Consider the following 9,851-nt stretch of genomic DNA (forward strand, 5'->3'; position numbering starts at 1 on the left):
GATAGACCCCTAACCAGATTAATAAAGAAAAAAAGAGATATGATCCAAATAAACACGATCAAAAATGACAAAATGGGTATTACCATTGACCCCACTGAAGTACAAACAATCCTACCAAGCTACTGTCAATACCTCTATGCCCAAAAGCTAGAAAAACTAGAAGAAATGGATAAATTACTGCATACATGCAACCTTTCAAGATTGAATCAGTAAGAAATTGAATCTCGGAGCAAACCAATAACAAGTTCCAAATTGAAAGAGTAATAGAAAGCCTACCAAACAAACAAACAAACAAAGCCTAGGACCTTATGGATTCTCAGCAGAATTCTACCACATGTATAAAGAAGAACTGGTACCATTCATACTAAACCTACTCAAAAAAACTAAGGAGACTCCACTCTAACTCGCTCTACAAGGCAAATATCATCCTGATACCAAAACCAGGCAGAGACACAATAGAAAAAGAAAACATCCTTGATAAACATAGATTAAAAAAATACTCAACAAAATGCTAGTAAGCTGAATCCAGCAGCACATCAAAAAGCTATTCCACCATAATCAAGTAGGCTTTATCACTGGGATACAAGGTTGGTTAAACATATGTAAATCAATAAATGTGATTCATCACTTAAGTAAAACTAACAAAAACCACATTATTATCTCAGTAAATGCAGAAAAGACTTTCAATAAAATTCAATATATCTTCATATTAAAATCTCTCAATGAACTAGGCATTGAAGATATATACTTCACAATAATAAGAACCACCCATGACAAACCCACAGCCAATATCATACTAAATGGGCAAAATTGGAAGCATTACCCCTTGAAAACAGGAACAAGACAAGGGTGTCCTCTCTCACCACTCTTATTCAATAGTACTGGAAGTCCTGGTCAAAGCAATCAGGAAGAGAAAGAAATAAAAGGCATCCAAATAGGAAGAGAAGAAGACAAATTATCCCTGTTTGCACATATTATGATTTTATATCTAGAAATCCCTACAGTCTCTGGCCAAAACCTCCTTGGACTGATAAACAAACTCAGCAAATTCCCAGGATACAAAAATCAATGTACAAAAATTAGTAGCATTCCTATATCAACAAAATTCAAGCAGAGAAAAGTCAAGAAGGCAATCCCTTTCACAATAGTCACAAAAAATAAAATATATAGGAATATAGCTGACCAGGGAGGTGAAATATCTCTGCAAAGAGTATTACAAGACACTGTTCAATTAAATCAGATAAGACACAGACAAATGGGAAAACATTCCAGGCTCATGGATGGGAAGAATCAATACTGTTTAAATGCCCATACTGCCCAAACCAATGTACAGATTCAGTGCTATTCCTGTCAAATTATCATTGATGTTCTTCACAAAATTAGAAACAAGTTATTTTAAAATTCATTGTGAATTTTTTTAAAAAAGCCCAAATAGCCAAGGCAATATCAAACAAAAAGAACAAAGCAGGAAGTATAACATTACCTGACTTTGAACCATACTACAAGGATACAGAAACTAAAACAGCATGGTACTGATACAAAAACAGGCACGTGGACCAAGGGAACAGAATAGAGACCCCAAAAATAATGCCATCCACCTACAACCATCTAATCTTCAACAAAGTTAACAAAAACAAGCAAGGAGGAGAGACTCCCTACTCTATAAATGGTACTGAGATAACTGGATAGCCATGTGCAGAAGATAGAAACTGGACACCTTCCTTATACACATACAAAAATCAATGCAAGCTGGGTTAAATAAAGTGTAAAACCTAAAACTGTTTTTTTAAAAACATAGAATAATAACCTAGTAAATACCATTCTGGACATAGAACCTAGCAAAGAGTTCATGGCAAAGACACCAAAATCAATTGCAACAAAAACAAAAATTGAAAAGTGGAACCTAATTAAACTGAAGAGCTTCTGCACAAGAAAAGAAACTATCAACAGAGTAAACAGATAACCTGCAGAATGGGAGAAACTATTTTGTAAACTGTACAACTGACAAAGGCATAATATGTGGAACATACAAGGAATTCACATTTACAAGCAAAAAACAAATACCGCCATTAAAAATTTGATAAAGGACATGAACAATTTTCAAGTGAAGACAAACACACAGCCAACAAACATGAAAAAAGTGCTCAATACAACTAATCATTAAAGAAATGTGATTCAAAACCACAATGAGATACCATCTCATACCAGTCAGAATAGCTATTACTAAAAACTCAAAAAAAAAAAAAAAACAAAAAAAACCAACAGATTCTGGCAAGACTGTGGTGAAAGGGAATGCTTTCACACTACTGGTGAGAAGGTAAATTAGTCCAGCCATTGTGGAAATCAGTATAGCAATTTTCCAAAGAACTTAAAACAGAATTACCATTCAAACCAGCAATTCCATTACTGGATATATATCCAAAGAAATATAAATTGTTCTACCATAAAGACACATGCATGCAAATATTCATGACAGAACTATTCACAATAGCAAAGACAGGGAATAAACCTAAATGACCATAAATAGTAGACTGGATAAAGAAAATATAGTACATATACACCATGGAACACTATGCAGTCAGTAGGATAAAAAACAACAATAACAAGATGATGTAGTAACATGGGTGGAGCCGGAGGCCGTTATCCTAAGCCAACAAACACAGAAACAGAAAACAAATACCACATGTTCTCAGTTATAAGCGGGTGGTAAACACTGAGTACATATGGGCACAAATAAGGGAACATCAGACAGCAGGGTCTTTGTGAACAGAGGAAAGGAGTAGAGTGAAGATAAAAGAGATATCATTGGATACTCTGCTTACCACCCGAGTGACAAAACAATCTGCACATGAAGTGCCTGAGACATGCAATTTACTTACTTAACAAACCTGCACATGCACCCCGGAACCTAAAATGAAAGCTAAAAAAAAGAAAAAAAAAACTGCAAAGTGAGATGAGATTTCTTTTTAAATAAGGTAGTATTGGAGGCCTCAATGATTCAACGATATCTGAGGAGTGATAATGTTCAGTGTTGATATCTGAGAAAAAGCAGTCCAAGAAGAAGGGGCACAAGTATGAAGTCCTTGAGGCGATGCTTGGCATATTCAAGAAGTGACACAAAGGCCAGTGTTGCTAGCATGGGATGAGCCAGGTGTTTGGTGTTTTAATCAGATCATTCGAATGATTGTAAGACTTTGTAAGAATTTGGCCTTTACTCTGAATTAGATGAAAGTTACTGACAAATCTGGAGCAGAAGAATGGCATGATCAAATTTGCATTTTTGCAGGCTCTCTCTGGCTGCTGCCTTGAGAATACATCAGGATAAAAGGATGTGCAGACCTCGAAAGAATAATTAGAAGCTGATGGCAAATATTCTGGCAGGATATGCAGCAGTTTAGTATGACAGAGTCATGACAAGGGATTGGATTCTGTGTTTTTGAGGGTAGAGTCAACAAAATTTGCTGATGCCTTAGAGATGAGTTCTGAGAGAGAAAATGTTGACTCCATTTTTTTAGTCTAAGCATCTGAAAGTCTGAAGCGGTCATTATCAGAAGAGGGAAAGACTATAGAAGACACAATTCTGACAATTGGAGGGAAGAACAGTATTTTGATTTGGACATGTTAGTTCAAGTTCTTGTTAGGCATCCAAATGAAGATGTCAAATAGGCTACTAGAGAAAGGATTCCAGAGACCAGCGTTGAAATCTCAGCTGAAAGATTAAATGTTGGCATCATCAACACACAGAAAATAAGTAAGGCCATGACTAGAGGAACTTACCTAAGAAGTGGGAGTAAAAAGAGAAGGAAAAAAACCATAAATTTAGAACCTTATTTTATACTGTACACAAAAATTAACTCATAAGTAATTGATCATAGAGAAAAAAACTTAAGAAATAAGATACTAACAGATACTGAGACATTGTACAAAATGCAAGAAGTCAAAAATGGGTTAGTAAACCATAATTCTATCTATGTATTTCTTCACTTATATCATTATATAATTATATGTAGATCATTATATAATTAAAATCCCCCATGTATTAATCTGCCAATATCTGCATTGCTATATTAAAATAATATATATGAATATATAAATGAATAATCAGCCTTATTCCTCTCTATCAAACCATTTGACTACATTATCAGTAAGGAGACGGCATGAGATCACCAACAAAACAAGCCTGATTGATTAAAGATTGAAGAATTGAGAGCCTGGGGAGTGTGACATTTTCAGTTTAGAGACAAGAGAAAGAACCAGCAAAGGAGATTGAGAAGAGGTGCCCAGTGAACAATGATAAAATCAGAAGATGGCAGCATCCCCCCAATAAATCATGTTCAATGCTGCTAATAGAGCATGCAACATGAAGACTAACCATTGGCAACACGCACTCACTGGTGATCTTAACAAACGTCAGATTTAATGGAGTGGTGACAGCAACAGACTCATTGGAATAGGCTGATAGGCCAATAGTTGAAGAGGCTTCATACTTTGCTAAATGACTATAAACCAAGAGGAAAGAAGAGCTGAAAAAGCTGAGTCCTGAGATCAGCCTCTGATGTGACAAATCAAAGACCCTCAGCCAGTTCTCAGGACTGAGCCAATTCATGGAAGCAGAGATAAACGACTGAAAGGAAGCCTAAGTCCTCTTGATAATGAACACTGAGGGGGTTGGTACATTTTATATCCCTATTCAGTTAGCCTATCTGGCCTCTGCCGACATCAGATGGATTATAGGATGAATGCACATTAGCATAAACTTAATCGCACTTGCAGACGCTCTCTAGGACGTGGTACCTTCACTGAGCAGAACGTGGTTTCTGGCACTTTGTATGTGGTTTTTGATTTGGTGAATGCTTTTTAATCTACACGCATTATGAGAGAAAATCAAAACAATTTGTTTGGTGTGGTAAGAAGAAAAGCACTGCTTCACTGTTTTATGTTAGGGCTATGTCACTTCTGTTTTCAGATTAATTGGCATTTTGCAAAACATCACGCTAAGTCAATATGTTAATAATATTACTTTAATTGGTATTCATAAGGAAGAAGTAGCAAGTTCCTTAAATATAGTGAAATAGTATTACTTTGAACAGAAGTAAAATACTGGAAGAAGAGAGACATAAACCTCAGAAGATTCAGCGACTTATAACATAGATGGTGTTTTTAGACGTCCAATGCTCCTGGTCCTTGTGTGAAAACATCCTTTTTAAAGTAAATGGCTCATTGCCTGATACATAATTGTTCTCACTAAAAAAAAGGCACAGTGTTTTTTGGACCTATTGGGATTTTGGAGTCAACATATTCCTCATTTGAGGATATTACTGTGACTCACTAATGGAGTTTCCAAAGGCTACTGGTCTCAAGTGGAACCCAGAACAAAAAAGGGTTCCATAGCAGATATAGGATCTGGCCCAAGCTGCTCTGCCCATTGTGCCAGATGATCCAGCAGAATTCAAACATTCTAGAGGCAGGCATAGTGGGCATTATAGGACTCTGTCCAAGTCTCTGACAAATCCACAAGAGAGGGGAGGGAAAACCCCTAGGGAATTAGTGCAAGACCATTTCCTCTTCAGCAGAGGAGCGCCCTCTGTCTCAAAAACCAAACAGCAGGGGCAGAAGATTAGAGACAAGAGAAAGAACTAGCAAAGGAGGTTGAGAAGAGGTGCCCAGTGAACAATGATAAAATCAGAAGAGGGCAGCATCCCCCAAATAAACCAGGTTCAATGCTGCTAATAGAGCAGGCAATATGAAGACTAACCATTGCCCCTCTAAGCATGAGCGCCTCTAAGCACAAGACTCTGTGCAGCTGTGGAAATCATATGCCCATAAAGCCAGCCATGATTGGAAGACATAAGCAAATCTGAGTGGTACAAGGAGTAGACAGTATTGGACGCAAACATGTGCTTCCTCAGATTCCCTTAACTCTCTCTTATTCTCTGGGCCACCACCTTGCCTGATCTAGATCATCCTACCATCCCTCCTATTGGGGAGTGAATGGAACACCACACTGTGGGCATGAGGTCTGTCTTTCGTAACAGTCACCAAGGGACCGGAGGATGGAAAACAGAACAGCAGAGATGGTGGTTCTGCCTCAGGGAAACCCTTGCCAATGGGAAATAGAAGACAGAAGACAGCTGAACAGATATATTCTCCCTCCTCTCTCACTTCCATGGACTAATGGCGGCTGTGGTTTCCTCTTGCAGCTTTCTGGAAAAGTACTGGGATCCAAGTGCATGCATCTGATGACCACCATGCTCTCTCTCTCACCTTGTGGTGAAATGGACACAACACAGTCACATATACACAATACATTGTTATAATGCATCACAACACATTGTTTCACATCTGCTCTTGCCTCAATTTCCACGTGCTCTTGCCTCAATTTCCACGTGTCCCTGCCATTGCTACCCTGGACTTACTTTCCAAAGAAATGTTATCACATTAATATTAGACATTGGCTCTAGTTCTAGACCCCTAAAGCTAAGATATTCATTCAGTGGTATAATTTATTATTCATTCACTTTTCTGTAACTTTTATAATATAGCAATTAAAATGTGCATTTAGAAAGGATATTTAAAATATTATATAAAAATCACATTTTAGTAAGGTAATTCATAACTAACTCAATTTTTAAAATTTAAATGCCATTTCTTTACATAATTACTAGCTAGAAATATCACAATATAAATATATCATTCACAATTGAGAAAATATATAAAAATATCCACAAATATATGCTTTTTTGTAGGTATTGTAGTAGGTGCCATCTGATTTTGATGTTCCACCTTGTCTCCATGTTTTTCATCTGATATAACTGCATCAAGGTTATATTATAGTGATATTTCCCCTACAATTATGGAATAGCCGCACTTTTCCTCCGATAAATGCTTCTTCTTAGATAATCCTGTCATCTCAACCAGAAACCAGAACAGGAAAATTCAAGCAACTGTAGATTTTGTGATGAGGTTCATTTTCATTGGTTCACCACCCCAATATATGTAATTTATTCATGTATTCACTAATTTATTTGTTCATCAAAATATTTTTGGCTACCTATTTTTTATGCGATCTTTTAGGTCCTGGGAGTCAACAGTAAGCAAGAACTACATGATCTCTGCTTTTATGGTGCATTTATTGTACCAAGAAAGATATATGATAAACAAATAAATAACTAAATAAGATGATTTACCTCAAGGTTTAGATAACATTGTTAAAATTTCATAACTCCAAGAATTGACACAGTCTATAGAATTAACTTGTTTAATGATGTTATACACTTTTTCCTATAATAGAACTTGCTATCACTGAATATGTCAACACACTTTCTCTTACTTTGTGTTCTCTTGGAGACACACCATGTCCCACTTGTGAATCTAGAGATTTGAGAGAGTTTCAGGTCTTTTACTCAGCACCTACTCTGACACAAAATCAAAAGAAAGGTCTGTTTTAGCTTCTTGCTTCCCTGAATTAAGATGAATGAATGAAACGAAGGATAGTTGCATTATTTGCAACTACATTATAATAAAACATATATTTAAGTCATTTCCTATCATCAATACATAGATTTCATAGATGTCATTTTAACATTTGCAGAATGTATAATTCAAATGATTTTCCTAATTTCTATACTATTTTTACATTAAGTATGTTTTCAAGTAACAAAGATTTGAGTTCATTTATGTGATGTTTAAAAAGAATGTTAAATGTGGAAGATAGTGGAGATAATTGGCAATTCAGGAACTCAGAAGTGGTTTAGGAAAAAAAATTGAAATATTTGGTATCAGATCTCAATTTCCAAAAAGGTTTTCTTTACCTCCAAAACTGAAAGAAATGACTCTTCTGACTGTATATGGAGACTTATAACAGCACTTAAGAGGTCAGTATTATGTTTCTTTCTTCATCCCTATTACAGATATGACTTTTTTCTCAGTTGTTCACATACTTGTATAAAATCTAATATTCCTTAGTACTGATTATGGTAGACATATACAAAATGTATTTCAAATATATTTGTCATCCTTGAATTTTATTTTGTGCACAGTGTTCTAACAATAATTGTTTGCTTTAAACTGAACATAAAATTAGAATTCATTATGAAATAAAAACTACCCCAAGGATAAAACCTCATTATTGATTTAGGATAGAATGCTCATACCATTCAAAAAACTAGAAGTTAAAATAATCATGTTTAAGCACACTATGGTACCTATGTATGGTACAAATAACAGTGGAAAAGAGAAATGATTTTGTGAAATAAGCTGCAAGTTCTTAACAATTAAAAGTAGAGATTATAAATTTTTCAAATGAAATATGATAATATGAAATGTATATGTGAAATACACATGGCTTCATGATTCTGAAAAATTTCTTATATTTTCTATAATTTGGCAGTTTGTAAAAAATGATTAAGATTATGTTATTGTCACTCTCTCTTCAGTGTTTCATATACACACACACATGCATATATAGATACTTTTTAGACTAACTTTAGGTAAAAGACTTTTCTAGATATACTTTTGGAAATTACTCAAAAACATACAATACAGAAAAACCAGTAGAAAGTATAAAATGCTCCAGACAGCATCAGTTTGTTTTCTCTTGGAGACACACGATGTCCCACTTGTGAATCTAGAAATTTGAGTTTCAGGTCTTTTACTCAGCACCTACTCTGACACAAAATCAAAAGAAAGGTCTGTTTTAGCTTCTTGCTTCCCCGAATTAGGATGAATGAAACGAAGGATATATAATTGCAGTAGTCTGGCAGAGCAGGAGGACAGGTTCTTTCTGCAGCCTCCTCCTAAGATTCCAAATTGATGTAAATAGCAAGTAACAAGAGGAAGGAGATCACAGTTTGCAAAGCTTTTATGTGGGCCTTGGTGTTGGGATCTGGAGATCCTCTGCCATGGAGCTGCATCTTCTTGAGATGTTTACTCGAAGAACAAATTAACAACAGAAAAGATATCAGGGACAGAATAAAGGTTATTAAGTTTGCAAGCGTGGTTACAGTCATATCTGAAAGGTACATTGGATCACTCAATTTGATCTCCCAACTCAATATTGCCATCATGTTCTTTTGTCCACATACTCCCATCCATGTTTACCACAACAAGATGACAAGCCAAAAATAACAAAGACCCGAGTAGTATCACTGGAATGATACTCTTAATCCTCCTTTTTAGGTGAAGAAAAATAAAGTTGGAGAAATTGGCAATCTTGAGCAAATAAAATATGCCGAGGCTAGTAGCAACCCAGATGCTGAAATGGTTGGTTACTGCCCAGGCATTAGTAGTAGTAATTCTTACTGCTAAACTATATGAATCTGGATTCAGAACAGTTGCATACCAAAGTAATAATATTACCCAGAGCAAACCAACTCTGGAGACTGCCAGAGCAGTGAGAATTTGGTCAGCAGAGAAGATCTTTTGTCTGTTGACCCATTCAATGGAATTTACCAATGCTATGAAGTCATTAGCAAAATTTCCAAGAACAAACGTAACCACTACTAGAATGGAAAATATGGGTAGAAAAGTTATCTTGTCTGAACAGACAAAAAGATAGAAAAAATGAAGGCTTAACAACACTGGCTGTGATTCCTTTAATATCCTGACCTTAAATTTTATGTGCACCTGATTTCTGAATGTGCAGTAACATTCTTTTTACTTTCAAATATTGTGACCAGTGTCAAACAAGAAAGTACAAATTTATGCTAATTGATGAATTCGATAATGTATTTATGGAAAACATTCTAATTTTCAAACAGCTCAACTTAACTCATTTATTCAATGTCTGTTCTTGTTAGAGACTGGAAATATTCATACTGAAGTTGAAGTGAAACTTGAATTTTTGTTTGCCA

At 35.5% G+C, this 9,851-nt stretch overlaps 1 pseudogene across 1 annotated transcript; it reads right to left on the reverse strand.

The window, feature by feature from the left end:
• Window positions 1-7,194: 7,194 nt before the first annotated feature.
• LOC126947356 (taste receptor type 2 member 45-like) lies at window positions 7,195-9,650 on the reverse strand (annotated as a pseudogene). Its single transcript, XR_007723036.1, has one exon. The product of XR_007723036.1 is annotated as a taste receptor type 2 member 45-like (transcript).
• Window positions 9,651-9,851: the final 201 nt, after the last annotated feature.

Source organism: Macaca thibetana, unplaced genomic scaffold (genome assembly GCF_024542745.1).
Source record: "Macaca thibetana thibetana isolate TM-01 unplaced genomic scaffold, ASM2454274v1 unplaced_scaffolds169, whole genome shotgun sequence".
Taxonomy (NCBI): Eukaryota; Metazoa; Chordata; class Mammalia; order Primates; family Cercopithecidae; genus Macaca; species Macaca thibetana.